General features: G+C 43.5%; 13 non-coding genes across 13 annotated transcripts; all 13 read left to right on the forward strand.

Moving 5' to 3' along the window:
• Positions 1-30: 30 nt before the first annotated feature.
• TRNAE-UUC (transfer RNA glutamic acid (anticodon UUC)) lies at positions 31-102 on the forward strand. The gene has a single exon. It is a non-coding gene; the product is annotated as a tRNA-Glu (tRNA).
• Positions 103-768: 666 nt separating this feature from the next.
• On the forward strand, positions 769-840 carry TRNAE-CUC (transfer RNA glutamic acid (anticodon CUC)). The gene has a single exon. It is a non-coding gene; the product is annotated as a tRNA-Glu (tRNA).
• A 53-nt stretch (positions 841-893) lies between these two features.
• TRNAE-UUC (transfer RNA glutamic acid (anticodon UUC)) lies at positions 894-965 on the forward strand. Its single transcript has one exon. It is a non-coding gene; the product is annotated as a tRNA-Glu (tRNA).
• A 219-nt stretch (positions 966-1184) lies between these two features.
• On the forward strand, positions 1185-1256 carry TRNAE-UUC (transfer RNA glutamic acid (anticodon UUC)). The gene has a single exon. It is a non-coding gene; the product is annotated as a tRNA-Glu (tRNA).
• An 801-nt stretch (positions 1257-2057) lies between these two features.
• On the forward strand, positions 2058-2129 carry TRNAE-UUC (transfer RNA glutamic acid (anticodon UUC)). The gene has a single exon. It is a non-coding gene; the product is annotated as a tRNA-Glu (tRNA).
• Positions 2130-2348: 219 nt separating this feature from the next.
• TRNAE-UUC (transfer RNA glutamic acid (anticodon UUC)) lies at positions 2349-2420 on the forward strand. Its single transcript has one exon. It is a non-coding gene; the product is annotated as a tRNA-Glu (tRNA).
• A 666-nt stretch (positions 2421-3086) lies between these two features.
• Positions 3087-3158, forward strand: TRNAE-CUC (transfer RNA glutamic acid (anticodon CUC)). The gene has a single exon. It is a non-coding gene; the product is annotated as a tRNA-Glu (tRNA).
• A 53-nt stretch (positions 3159-3211) lies between these two features.
• Positions 3212-3283, forward strand: TRNAE-UUC (transfer RNA glutamic acid (anticodon UUC)). The gene has a single exon. It is a non-coding gene; the product is annotated as a tRNA-Glu (tRNA).
• A 219-nt stretch (positions 3284-3502) lies between these two features.
• TRNAE-UUC (transfer RNA glutamic acid (anticodon UUC)) lies at positions 3503-3574 on the forward strand. Its single transcript has one exon. It is a non-coding gene; the product is annotated as a tRNA-Glu (tRNA).
• Positions 3575-4666: 1092 nt separating this feature from the next.
• TRNAE-UUC (transfer RNA glutamic acid (anticodon UUC)) lies at positions 4667-4738 on the forward strand. Its single transcript has one exon. It is a non-coding gene; the product is annotated as a tRNA-Glu (tRNA).
• A 532-nt stretch (positions 4739-5270) lies between these two features.
• Positions 5271-5342, forward strand: TRNAE-UUC (transfer RNA glutamic acid (anticodon UUC)). Its single transcript has one exon. It is a non-coding gene; the product is annotated as a tRNA-Glu (tRNA).
• A 230-nt stretch (positions 5343-5572) lies between these two features.
• TRNAE-CUC (transfer RNA glutamic acid (anticodon CUC)) lies at positions 5573-5644 on the forward strand. The gene has a single exon. It is a non-coding gene; the product is annotated as a tRNA-Glu (tRNA).
• A 79-nt stretch (positions 5645-5723) lies between these two features.
• On the forward strand, positions 5724-5795 carry TRNAE-UUC (transfer RNA glutamic acid (anticodon UUC)). Its single transcript has one exon. It is a non-coding gene; the product is annotated as a tRNA-Glu (tRNA).
• The last annotated feature ends 6991 nt before the right edge of the window (positions 5796-12786 follow it).

A 12786-nucleotide genomic window follows, 5' to 3' on the forward strand; every position in this document is an offset into this window, starting at 1 on the left:
ATGAATAGAATAAAGACTTGGTTATGCAAGTCCGATATGGTATAGTGGCTAGGATATCTGGCTTTCAACCAGAAGGCCCGGGTTCGATTCCCGGTATCGGAGACAGTGCTTTTTACCGCTTTTAAAGAATAAATTTAAAGACACATTTATAGGAATATCTAGGGTTGCACAAACCAGTCAGATATGGTCTAGTGGCTAGGATATCTGGCTTTCACCCAGAAGGCCCGGTTTCGATTCCCGGTATCGGAGACAGTTCTTTTGTACCGCTTTTAAAGAATAAATTTAAAGACACATTTATAGGAATAATATCTAGGGTTGCACAATCCAGTCAGATATGGTCTAGTGGCTAGGATATCTGGCTCTCACTAAAAAAGCCCGGGTTCGATTCCCGTTAACGGAGCGAGTGCTTTTGTACCGGTTTTGAAGAATAGACTTAAGGATATAGGTTTATGAATAGAATTAAGGCTTGGTTAAGCAAGTCCGATATGGTCTAGTGGCTTTCACCCAGAAGGCCCGGGTTCGATTCCCGGTATCGGAGACAGTGCCTTTGTACCACTTTTAAAGAATAAATTTAAAGACACATTTTTAGGAATAATATCTAGGGTTGCTCAAACCAGTCCGATATGGTCTAGTGGCTAGGATATCTGGCTCTCAGCCACAAGGCCCGGGTTCGATCCCCGGTAGCGGAGCGAGTGCTTTTGTACCGTTTTGGAAGAATAAACTTAAGGATATAGGTTTATGATTAGAATTAAGACTTGGTTAGGCAAGTCCGATATGGTCTAGTGGCTTGGATATCTGGCTCTCACCCAGAAGGCCCGGGTTCGATTCCCGGTATCGGAGCGAGTGCGTTTGTACCGCTTTTCAAGAATAGAATTAAGACTTGGTTGAGCTAGTCCAATATGGTCTAGTGGCTAGGATGTCTGACTTTCACCCAGAAGGCCCGGGTTCGATTCCCGGTATTGGAGACAGTGCTTTTGTACCGGTTTTGAAGAATAGACTTAAGGATATAGGTTTATGAATAGAATTAAGACTTGGTTAAGCAAGTCTGATATGGTCTAGTGGGTAGGATACCCAGAAGGCCCGGGTTCGATTCCCGGTATCGGAGCGAGTGCTCTTGTACCGGTTTTGAGGAATAGACTTAAGGATATAGGTTTATGAATAGAATTAAGACTTGGTTAAGCAAGTCCGATATGGTCTAGTGGCTAGGATATCTGGCTTTCACCCAGAAGGCCCGGGTTCGATTCCCGGTATCGGAGACAGTGCTTTTGTTCCGCTTTTAAAGAATAAATTTAAAGAGACATTTATAGGACTAATATCTAGGGTTGCACAAACCAGTCCGATATGGTATAGCGGCTAGGATATCTGGCTCTCACCCAGAAGGCCCGGGTTCGATTCCCGTTATCGGAGCGAGTGCTTTTGTACCGGTTTTGAAGAATAGACTTAAGGATATAGGTTTATGAATAGAATTAAGACTTGGTTAAGCAAGTCCGATGTGGTCTAGTGGGTAGGATACCCAGAAGGCCCGGGTTCGATTCCCGGTATCGGAGCGAGTGCTCTTGTACCGGTTTTGAGGAATAGACTTAAGGATATAGGTTTATGAATAGAATTAAGACTTGGTTAAGCAAGTCCGATATGGTCTAGTGGCTAGGATATCTGGCTTTCACCCAGAAGGACCGGGTTCGATTCCCGTTATCGGAGCGAGTGCTTTTGTACCGGTTTTGAAGAATAGACTTAAGGATATAGGTTTATGAATAGAATTAAGACTTGGTTAAGCAAGTCCGATATGGTCTAGTGGGTAGGATACCCAGAAGGCCCGGGTTCGATTCCCTGTATCGGAGCGAGTGTTCTTGTACCGGTTTTGAGGAATAGACTTAAGGATATAGGTTTATGAATAGAATTAAGACTTGGTTAAGCAAGTCCGATATGGTCTAGTGGGTAGGATACCCAGAAAGTCCGGGTTCGATTCCCGGTATCGGAGCGAGTGCTCTTATACCGGTTTTGAGGAATAGACTTAAGGATATAGGTTTATGAATAGAATTAAGACTTGGTTAAGCAAGTCCGATATGGTCTAGTGGCTAGGATATCTGGCTTTCACCCTGAAGGCCCGGGTTCGATTCCCGGTATCGGAGACAGTGCTTTTGTACCGGTTTTGAAGAATAGATTTAAGGATATAGGTTTATGAAGAGAATTAAGACTTGGTTAAGCAAGTCCGATATGGTCTAGTGGGTAGGATACCCAGAAGGTCCGGGTTCGATTCCCGGTATCGGAGCGAGTGCTCTTGTACCGGTTTTGAGGAATAGACTTAAGGATATAGGTTTATGAATAGAATAAAGACTTGGTTATGCAAGTCCGATATGGTATAGTGGCTAGGATATCTGGCTTTCAACCAGAAGGCCCGGGTTCGATTCCCGGTATCGGAGACAGTGCTTTTTACCGCTTTTAAAGAATAAATTTAAAGACACATTTATAGGAATATCTAGGGTTGCACAAACCAGTCAGATATGGTCTAGTGGCTAGGATATCTGGCTTTCACCCAGAAGGCCCGGTTTCGATTCCCGGTATCGGAGACAGTTCTTTTGTACCGCTTTTAAAGAATAAATTTAAAGACACATTTATAGGAATAATATCTAGGGTTGCACAATCCAGTCAGATATGGTCTAGTGGCTAGGATATCTGGCTCTCACTAAAAAAGCCCGGGTTCGATTCCCGTTAACGGAGCGAGTGCTTTTGTACCGGTTTTGAAGAATAGACTTAAGGATATAGGTTTATGAATAGAATTAAGGCTTGGTTAAGCAAGTCCGATATGGTCTAGTGGCTTTCACCCAGAAGGCCCGGGTTCGATTCCCGGTATCGGAGACAGTGCCTTTGTACCACTTTTAAAGAATAAATTTAAAGACACATTTTTAGGAATAATATCTAGGGTTGCTCAAACCAGTCCGATATGGTCTAGTGGCTAGGATATCTGGCTCTCAGCCACAAGGCCCGGGTTCGATCCCCGGTAGCGGAGCGAGTGCTTTTGTACCGTTTTGGAAGAATAAACTTAAGGATATAGGTTTATGATTAGAATTAAGACTTGGTTAGGCAAGTCCGATATGGTCTAGTGGCTTGGATATCTGGCTCTCACCCAGAAGGCCCGGGTTCGATTCCCGGTATCGGAGCGAGTGCGTTTGTACCGCTTTTCAAGAATAGAATTAAGACTTGGTTGAGCTAGTCCAATATGGTCTAGTGGCTAGGATGTCTGACTTTCACCCAGAAGGCCCGGGTTCGATTCCCGGTATTGGAGACAGTGCTTTTGTACCGGTTTTGAAGAATAGACTTAAGGATATAGGTTTATGAATAGAATTAAGACTTGGTTAAGCAAGTCTGATATGGTCTAGTGGGTAGGATACCCAGAAGGCCCGGGTTCGATTCCCGGTATCGGAGCGAGTGCTCTTGTACCGGTTTTGAGGAATAGACTTAAGGATATAGGTTTATGAATAGAATTAAGACTTGGTTAAGCAAGTCCGATATGGTCTAGTGGCTAGGATATCTGGCTTTCACCCAGAAGGCCCGGGTTCGATTCCCGGTATCGGAGACAGTGCTTTTGTTCCGCTTTTAAAGAATAAATTTAAAGAGACATTTATAGGACTAATATCTAGGGTTGCACAAACCAGTCCGATATGGTATAGCGGCTAGGATATCTGGCTCTCACCCAGAAGGCCCGGGTTCGATTCCCGTTATCGGAGCGAGTGCTTTTGTACCGGTTTTGAAGAATAGACTTAAGGATATAGGTTTATGAATAGAATTAAGACTTGGTTAAGCAAGTCCGATGTGGTCTAGTGGGTAGGATACCCAGAAGGCCCGGGTTCGATTCCCGGTATCGGAGCGAGTGCTCTTGTACCGGTTTTGAGGAATAGACTTAAGGATATAGGTTTATGAATAGAATTAAGACTTGGTTAAGCAAGTCCGATATGGTCTAGTGGCTAGGATATCTGGCTTTCACCCAGAAGGACCGGGTTCGATTCCCGTTATCGGAGCGAGTGCTTTTGTACCGGTTTTGAAGAATAGACTTAAGGATATAGGTTTATGAATAGAATTAAGACTTGGTTAAGCAAGTCCGATATGGTCTAGTGGGTAGGATACCCAGAAGGCCCGGGTTCGATTCCCTGTATCGGAGCGAGTGTTCTTGTACCGGTTTTGAGGAATAGACTTAAGGATATAGGTTTATGAATAGAATTAAGACTTGGTTAAGCAAGTCCGATATGGTCTAGTGGGTAGGATACCCAGAAAGTCCGGGTTCGATTCCCGGTATCGGAGCGAGTGCTCTTATACCGGTTTTGAGGAATAGAATTAAGGATATAGGTTTATGAATAGAATTAAGACTTGGTTAAGCAAGTCCGATATGGTCTAGTGGCTAGGATATCTGGGTTTCACCCAGAAGAGCCGGGTTCGATTCCCGGTATCGGAGACAGTGGTTTTGTACCGGTTTTGAAGAATAGACTTAAGGATATAGGTTTATGAAGAGAATTAAGACTTGGTTAAGCAAGTCCGATATGGTCTAGTGGGTAGAATACCCAGAAGGCCCGGGTTCGATTCCCGGTATCGGAGCGAGTGCTCTTGTACCGGTTTTGAGGAATAGACTTAAAGATATAGGTTTATGAATAGAATTAAGACTTGGTTAAACAAGTCCGATATGGTCTAGTGGCTAGGATATCTGGCTTTCACCCAGAAGGACCGGGTTCGATTCCCGGTATCGGAGACAGTGCTTTTGTACCGCTTTTAAAGAATAAATTTAAAGACACATTTATAGGACTAATATCTAGGGTTGCACAAACCAGTCCGATATGGTATGGCGGCTAGGATATCTGGCTCTCACCCAGAAAGCCCGGGTTCGATTCCCGTTATCGGAGCGAGTGCTTTTGTACCGCATTTCAAGAATGGACTTAAGGACATAGGTTTATGAATAGAATTAAAACTTGGATAAGGAAGTCCGATATGTTCTTGCGGATAGGGTATCTGGCTTTCACCCAGAAGACCCGGGTTCGATTCCCGGTATCGGAGACAGTGCGTTTGTACCAACTTTAAAGAATAAACCTAAAGACACATTTATAGGAATAATTTTTAGAGTTGTTCAAGCCAGTCCGATATGGTCTAGCGGCTAGGATATCTGGCTTTCACCCAGAAGGCCTGGGTTCGATTCATGGTATCGGAGCGAGTGCTTTTGTACCGCATTTCAAGAATAGACTTAAGGATATAGGTTTATGAATAGAATTAAGACTTGATTGAGCAATTCCGATATGGTCTAGTGGCTAGGATATCTGGCTTTCACCCAGATGGCCTGGGTTCGATTCCCGGTATCGGAGCGAGTGCTTTTGTACCGATTTTCAAGAATAGACTTAAGGATATAGGTTTATGAATAGAATTAAGACTTGCTCAATCAAGTCCGATATGGTCTAGTGGGTAGGATACCTGGCGTTCACCCAGAAGGCCCGGGTTCGATTCCCGGTATCGGAGCGAGTGCTTTTGTTCCGCTTTTAAAGAATAAATTTAAAGACACATTTATAGGAATAATATCTAGGGTTGCTCAAACCAGTCCGATATGGTCTAGTGGCTAGGATATCTGGCTCTCACCCAGAAGGCCCGGGTTCGATTCCCGGTATCGGAGCGGGTGCTTTTGTACCGGTTTTGAAGAATGAACTTAAAGACACATTTATAGGAATAATATTTAGAGTTGTTCAAGCCAGTCCGATATGGTCTAGTGGCTAGGATACCTGGCTTTCACCCAGAAGGCCCGGGTTCGATTCCCGGTATCGGAGCGAGTGTTTTTGTACCGATTTTGAAAAATAAACTAAAGGATATAGGTTTATGAATAGAATTAAGACTTGGTTAACCAAGTCCGTTATGGTCTAGAGGCTAGGATATCTGGATTTCACCCAGATGGCCCGGGTTCGACTCCCGGTATCGGAGCGAGTGCTTTTGTACCGCATTTCAAGAATGGACTTAAGGACACAGGTTTATGAATAGTGTAACCGATTAGGCCTAAAAGCGGGTTACAAGGTGAAATAATGAACTCAAGATAGGAGTTTAATGCTTGAATTCTTTTTATTGTCCAGGTTCTTAATTTGTTAGTAATAAAGTTTTACTAAAATGATAAATACATAAGTAATGTTAAATAAGTTAATCTATGAATTATTTACAATGCCAAGTCATAATTGGGGTAGCGCCATAGGGTCTATACCATACTCGCGCTCCGTCTACTAATAATGTAGGCATCAACCTTAAAATTTCTACATCACTTAATGAATGAAGTAACTGAAAACCATCCAATTGGTAAAGGAAGTTTGCGGCTTCAGCAAAATTACCATTATACTTAAAATCCGGTTTAATTACCCGATGATTGGTGGCAGCGTTAGATGTAAGAGTAGAATTCTGACCGTTGGAGTTACTAGAAGCCACATAAGTTGCCACTAAATTGGTTAATGCAGCTAATTGTGTATTTAAGGTTGCAATGTTAGGATCTACTGGAGTATGTGTAGGCAGAAAAGCATTAACTGGTGTCGATGACAACGGTCCATAGGCTGCTAGAGAACCACCACCCCTAACTGGTAAAGTTCCATTGAAAGGAACAGTTGGTGAAGGACCAGAATTATTAGGAATGTGGCCTAGCATGGATGACACAGAGGATGTCGTAAAGGTACTACTAAAAGGGTTAGTGGATGGGTATATATATTTGTAGTAACGACTGGTTGTTGCCCAAACACTGAAGTGGTATAAGTAGAAGTAGGCCTAGCGTTCATATTGGACGACACAGAACTTATGACACTAACAGGGACATGTGTATTAGGTATAAGCCTTGGTGTAGGCGCAATAGAGAAGGGATTAATACTAGTTGGCATTGTATTAAACCTTAAGCTAGGAATATTACAAGTACTAAATTGAAAACCGGTTTGACTTACTGAAACTGGAACGGTAGTCATTACAGTATTAGGAATTCCGCTAGTGGTAACTGGGGGGTCGGATAACGCTAAATTTCGAAATAGTGACAATAAATTCCGTTTAGCTAGCCTAACTTCCTAACGACGGATATCACGTGCTACAGAGGTATCATCCCTCCTAGCCCGCCGTGTAGATGTAGCTAATATTGGAGTAGGCCGCACCGCAGCTATGGCGGCGTCTCCCGAATCACTATCGGATTCAGCCTCCTTGTTTCGCCACATGGGAACAACGTGTCCTAACTTGCCTAAGCTATAAGTCACGTGGGGTACGAGCGAACCGCGCTTCCTAAACCTAGGTCAACTACGTATAATAATTAAGTTATAAAAAAAGTTAGATAATGTTAAAATTAAAATACTAACAGGTGTCCTGGCAAGCTCGCCAATTATTTTTCCCCTGTAACCGATTAGGCTAAAAAGCGGGTTACAAGGTGAAATAATGAACTCAAGATAGGAGTTTAATGCTTGAATTCTTTTTATTGTCCAGGTTCTTAATTTGTTAGTAATAAAGTTTTACTAAAATGATAAATACATAAGTAATGTTAAATAAGTTAATCTATGAATTATTTACAATGCTAAGTCATAATTGGGGTAGCGCCATAGGGTTTCTTCTTAATTACAAATTAGTACACTCACCGAGGAATAAAGAGCCATATTGTTCAATGTGTAACGGTCTTCGGTGTAAGCGGGCCTAGTATAAGTAGCTCGCGAGAACTCACTAACTTACTAGAGGGTCGTGGTAGTCGTACCCTCAACCTCGCCGTAAAGTAGATGTTAACTTGACGGGTGTCGACCGATTCCCTTGGACTACGTCAGTTGACCTGACTACTAACTAGCTCTCTCACTGCTAATTAACCAACTAACTCTCTATTGCTTTGACTATATATAGAATCATAATAGTTCGGCGTATCCTCACAAGGGGGCGCTCAAGGACTGCAATAGCGCGGACTCAAGTGAGGAGACTCAAAATTAGTTAATGATATAGGCCTAGTCATAAGTTCAATAGACAGGAGCCTAAACGGTAAGCCTAATTTATTTAAGTGTGTGTGTGTAGGCTCAGTAGCTGAACCGCTACATCCCCCCACACGTTAAAAAAGAAGAAGAAACCCTTAAATGTGTTTGAAGATATTAATACGGATGGAAGAAACGTCTCGAGGAAGGCAAGAAGACGTTCTTCCTATCCACGCTCCGTCTGTATGGACAGTCACGCACATGGTGTGGACAACCACAACGGTAGCAAACTAGATCACCGGGGTCACCCGTGGGGTAAGCATCCATGTCAGGTCCATCCGTATAGGGGAGGAGGTGTTGGTAGTAGGGCCCTAGGTGGCCTTGGTAAAAGGGCCGGTGTTGGCTGACGAAGAGGTGTCCCTCGTGCTCGACCGCGTAGAGGTCTCTCTGGAAGAGTAGGAGCTGGAACAACGACACGTCGAACCACAGGTTCTTGTGTCGTTCCATGCTCTGCTAGTGAGGCGGTGGAGCGGGCAAGAGCTGCAGGAGACGGGCTTCGTGATGGACTATCCTCAGCAGAAATGGCAGCATCTACTGGCTGTGTCCATAAAGGTGGAGTTGCGGGATTGACCGGTGGAGGAGTGCTTGAAGTACTCCTGGGGTGTCTGTTTGAAGAGTATCGGCGAGTGGTACGCCTCACGACGGTAGAAGAACCCACGATAGAAGTGGTGGTGGAAACGTCTCTAAGTTACGAAGTCGTAGCTGTGAATATGAGGATTTCGTTATCTGATCCTTCGTCGGGGTGGAGTTCCAAGACGTCCTAGGAGAAAGACTAAATATTAGCGGGCTCTTCGAGTAACTTCCCAAGGTGGAGCGTATATAGCTCGAGTTTGGAAGTCGAATTCATCAGAAGTAATATGAGGGAAGGGGTATGATCGCAAATACGTATCCACATCGTTTTTAGAACGGAGCTTTCGTCGAAATGGTTCGGGTACATAATAATAAGTGTCATGATCCCGACCTCCAGGCTGAACAACACGCCTTTGAACCACTTCTCTTATGAAGCCATAATGAAACGGTCGAATGGTTTGCTGAGTCAGCAAAGGATACTGCTGAAGATGATGAGGGTGAGGCCCTATAATAGGTGCCGGCTCCTCATGTGCAGGATCTTCAAGCGCAGCATCCAATGCGACGGCTGTGCTTTCGTCAGCGGACTGGCCGACTCGAGCCAATTTTGGATCGGGGGTCCCCCCCTCCGAAGAAGATGGTAACGCCCTGCGTTTCCGTCTGATGGATGATGGCATATATTGGGGCGCCGAACTAGGTCCCGGTTGTGGCGATGCAGAGGCCAAGGGTGGTGGTGGAACCCTAGTTGATGGCGGACTGGATCCAAGACAGGCAAGGTCACGTAACGTGTAAACGGGTGGAGTGTTAGGAGGAGAATCTGGCGAAGGTGGTAGACCTGGAGATGTAGACACTCGAGGGCGGACTGGCGTATGAGGCTCACGGATGGACAGTGAGACGTCAAGAACAGGTTCTTCCAAGTCCACGTCCGGCGTCGATGTTGGTAAGAAGTGATCCGTCGAACGATATAGCTTAAGGTGGGCTATATTTTCGAGAGAACGTTTTCCTGTGGCTACCTCCTCAATGACGTAACCTAGTGCGTCCAGTTTCTCCAAAACTCGATACGGACCGTCCCATTTAGGAGCCAATTTGGCAGAAACGTAGGAAGCACCATGGGAATGGGGGTGTGTTGCCTTCCATACGAACATGCCTACGTCTAAATCCCATTCATCCCTACGCTGATTATAATAATGTCGTTGCTTAGCCTGCATACGATCTATATAAGTCCTGACGGCTAGAACATCTGCCCGTAGCTGGGTAACTCTATCCTCCAATCTATCTCCCAACTGAGCTAGGTCAGGGGGTTGGAAAGGATCCAAAGGAAGTTCCCACGGTAAGCGAGCTTCTCTACCATGATTCAAATAAAATGGTGTACGACCAGTGGTCTCATGAGGTGTTGTATTGAGAGAAAACTCTAAGAGATCGAGGTTACGGTCCCAATGTCGATGTTCGTTACCTACATATATGCCTAGCATAATACCTATAGACTTATTAACTCGTTCTTTAGCGTTTGTTTGGGGATGGTATGGGGTAGTGTAGGTGCATGTGATCTGAAAGAGTGCACAAGTGTCTTTCCAAATGCGAGACACAAATTGTGTTCCATTATCGGAAAGAATAGCTTTTGGAGCTCCCCATCGTAAGATAAGACTCTTAAGTGTCTTACTTACTGTTTCTGCTGTAATGTTCTTCAAAGGATTTAATTGAACAAAACGCGTGTAATAGTCAACATACACTAAAATATACCTATTACCAGTAGGACTTAGAGGTAAAGGGCCAAGGATGTCTACACCCACCATATCCCAAGGTTTTTCAACAACAGTACTATGCATTAACCCGGGGGTCTTACGGTTGCGTCCCTTATATTGTTGACACATAAGGCATGTAGCAACAAATAAGGCAACATCCTTCTTAAGAGTAGGCCAATAATATCGAAATCTAAGACGCTCATAGGTACTATCTCTACCTCGATGTCCTGCCGTTAAATGGGTATGAAACAAATGTAACGCTTGTGGTCTTAACGGGGTTGGAAGGTATATTTTACGCGGTTGATTGCCATAGCGCTTGCGATAAACAAGTCCATCAATAACCTCAAATAAGGGATGCGGCCTATCATTAGTCTCTAATTGTACTTTAAGATTCTGAATATCAGGATCTAATCCTTGTTCTCGAGTTATGTCTGCAAGATTAAAGGTGTCCATAACCTGGGGTAAAGGAGGCGGTATAGGATTGTTAGGTCTAGGCCTAAGCAATGCTCCTAAGACATAACCGGTAGGTGGGATATCCCTGGTCAACGCGTCAGCGACAACGTTTTCTACGCCCTTTCGATATTCCACTTTAAATTTGTAAGTCTGTAAGTACATAATCCAACGTAAAACGCGAACTGAAGGGTCAGTCCGTGTGTAAAGCCATTGTAAAGCTTTATGATCGGTGATCACTGTGAAGTTCTTGCCATCTAAGAAGTGTTTAAAACGGTTAATAGCCCAAAAGATAGCTAAACATTCCTTTTCATAAGTGGAATACTTCTTTTCAGCTGTATTAAGCAGAGTAGAAGCATAAGCTATAGGGTATTCTAATTTTCCTTCTTTCTGACTAAGCATAGCTCCTAAACCAACGTTGCTAGCATCCGTGGTTAAGTATGTGTGCTTACTGGGATCATAATGATATACCGGATTCTCATTAGCATGAACTATAGCTGCTTTTAATTTTAGAAAGGCATCTTCACAATGTTCACTCCAGACCCATTGGATATTCTTACGTTTAAGACGGTACAAGGGTGCTGCTAACTCCGCATAATGAGGGACGAACTTACTGTGCCATCCCGTAAAACCTAAGAAACGCGCCAATGACTTAACATCTGTAGGTCTAGGGAATTGTTTAATCGCTATGGTCTTAGCGGGGTTTACGTGGATACCTTTACTATCAATAACATGGCCTAGAATTAAGGTAGAAGGTTTCGCAAAGTGACATTTCGTTAAATTCAAAGTAAGACCTGCTTTCGTTAATTGTCGAAAGACATACTCTAAAGTTTCAAGATGTTCCTTCCACGTTCTGGAAGCAATGATAAGATCATCTAAATAGACGAAAATGGTAAATTTAGACTTATCTCTAAATACTTCATCCATCAACTTTTGGAAGGTGGTGGGTGCATTACACAACCCAAAGGGCATAACCACAAACTCGTATTTTCCAAAAGGGGAAGAAAACGCAGTCTTAGATATACTATCAGGGTCCATTAGTACCTGAAAATATCCACTCATTAAATCTAACGAAGTAATGTACTTTGGCTTATTTAAACCCAACAAAATATCTTCCACCTTAGGAAGGGGATAAGGATCAGGTTTAGTAACCTTGTTAAGTGCTCTATAATCTACACAAAATCTCCATCCCCCCTCCTTCTTGGGTACAAGACAAATTCCTGAGGACCATGGGCTTCGGGAAGGACGTATCTGTCCCGCCTTTAGCATTTTATCGATGTGTTCTTTGGTGATTGCTCTTTTTGACTCAGTACAACGATAGGCAAAAGTTCTCATAGGCTTACTGTCACCTGTATCTATTTTGTGTGTAGTCATATGTGTACGACCTGGTTTAGATGCTGTTATCGCAGGAAATTTTGTTAATAAGGCCTTAAGTTCCTGGATTTGTAATGGCGTCATAGTACTTTCCTTAAATGCAGGACTTAAATCTTGCTGATCACCGGCCGAATCAAGGGTACCAATTGATATCGGGGGTGCTGGTAACAAAGAATAAGGCTTAGTGTTTAAAGTTACCGTTAAGCTAGGAAAATCTATGTTAGCTGAATGTTTCATAAGAAAATCTGCACCTAATATAATGTCACAAAATAAATCAGGGACAATATGAAAATAGTGTGTAAATGAAGTCCCACATATTGTGAAATCTAACTCTACACTACCACTTGTAAAGAAATATTGCCCATTTGGCATAAAGATGCAATCTTCGGTATTTTGTGTGAATGTTTCGGGGTCATTGTTGTGTAAGTCCTGTAGCCGTATTCAGCTGAAAATTCACTAATACGACCACGCCCCCTCGGCGTATTAGCGGGTCACGTGATATCCGGCTATCATGTTAGGCTCACTAGCGCCAAAACGGAGAGTAGAACAGCACCATAAATGGCGGGATATTTGAAGTCAACCTTGAGCAATCGCAGCGCCACAAGCGGTGAGGATAGCAGCACCCAAAATGGCGGGAAGTTTGAAAACAGTTAAAACTTGACGCTTGTGGC

The sequence above is a fragment of the Phalangium opilio genome, unplaced genomic scaffold (genome assembly GCF_054372755.1).
Source record: "Phalangium opilio isolate 3A_F unplaced genomic scaffold, DU_Popi_V2 ptg000015l_1, whole genome shotgun sequence".
NCBI lineage: Eukaryota > Metazoa > Arthropoda > Arachnida > Opiliones > Phalangiidae > Phalangium > Phalangium opilio.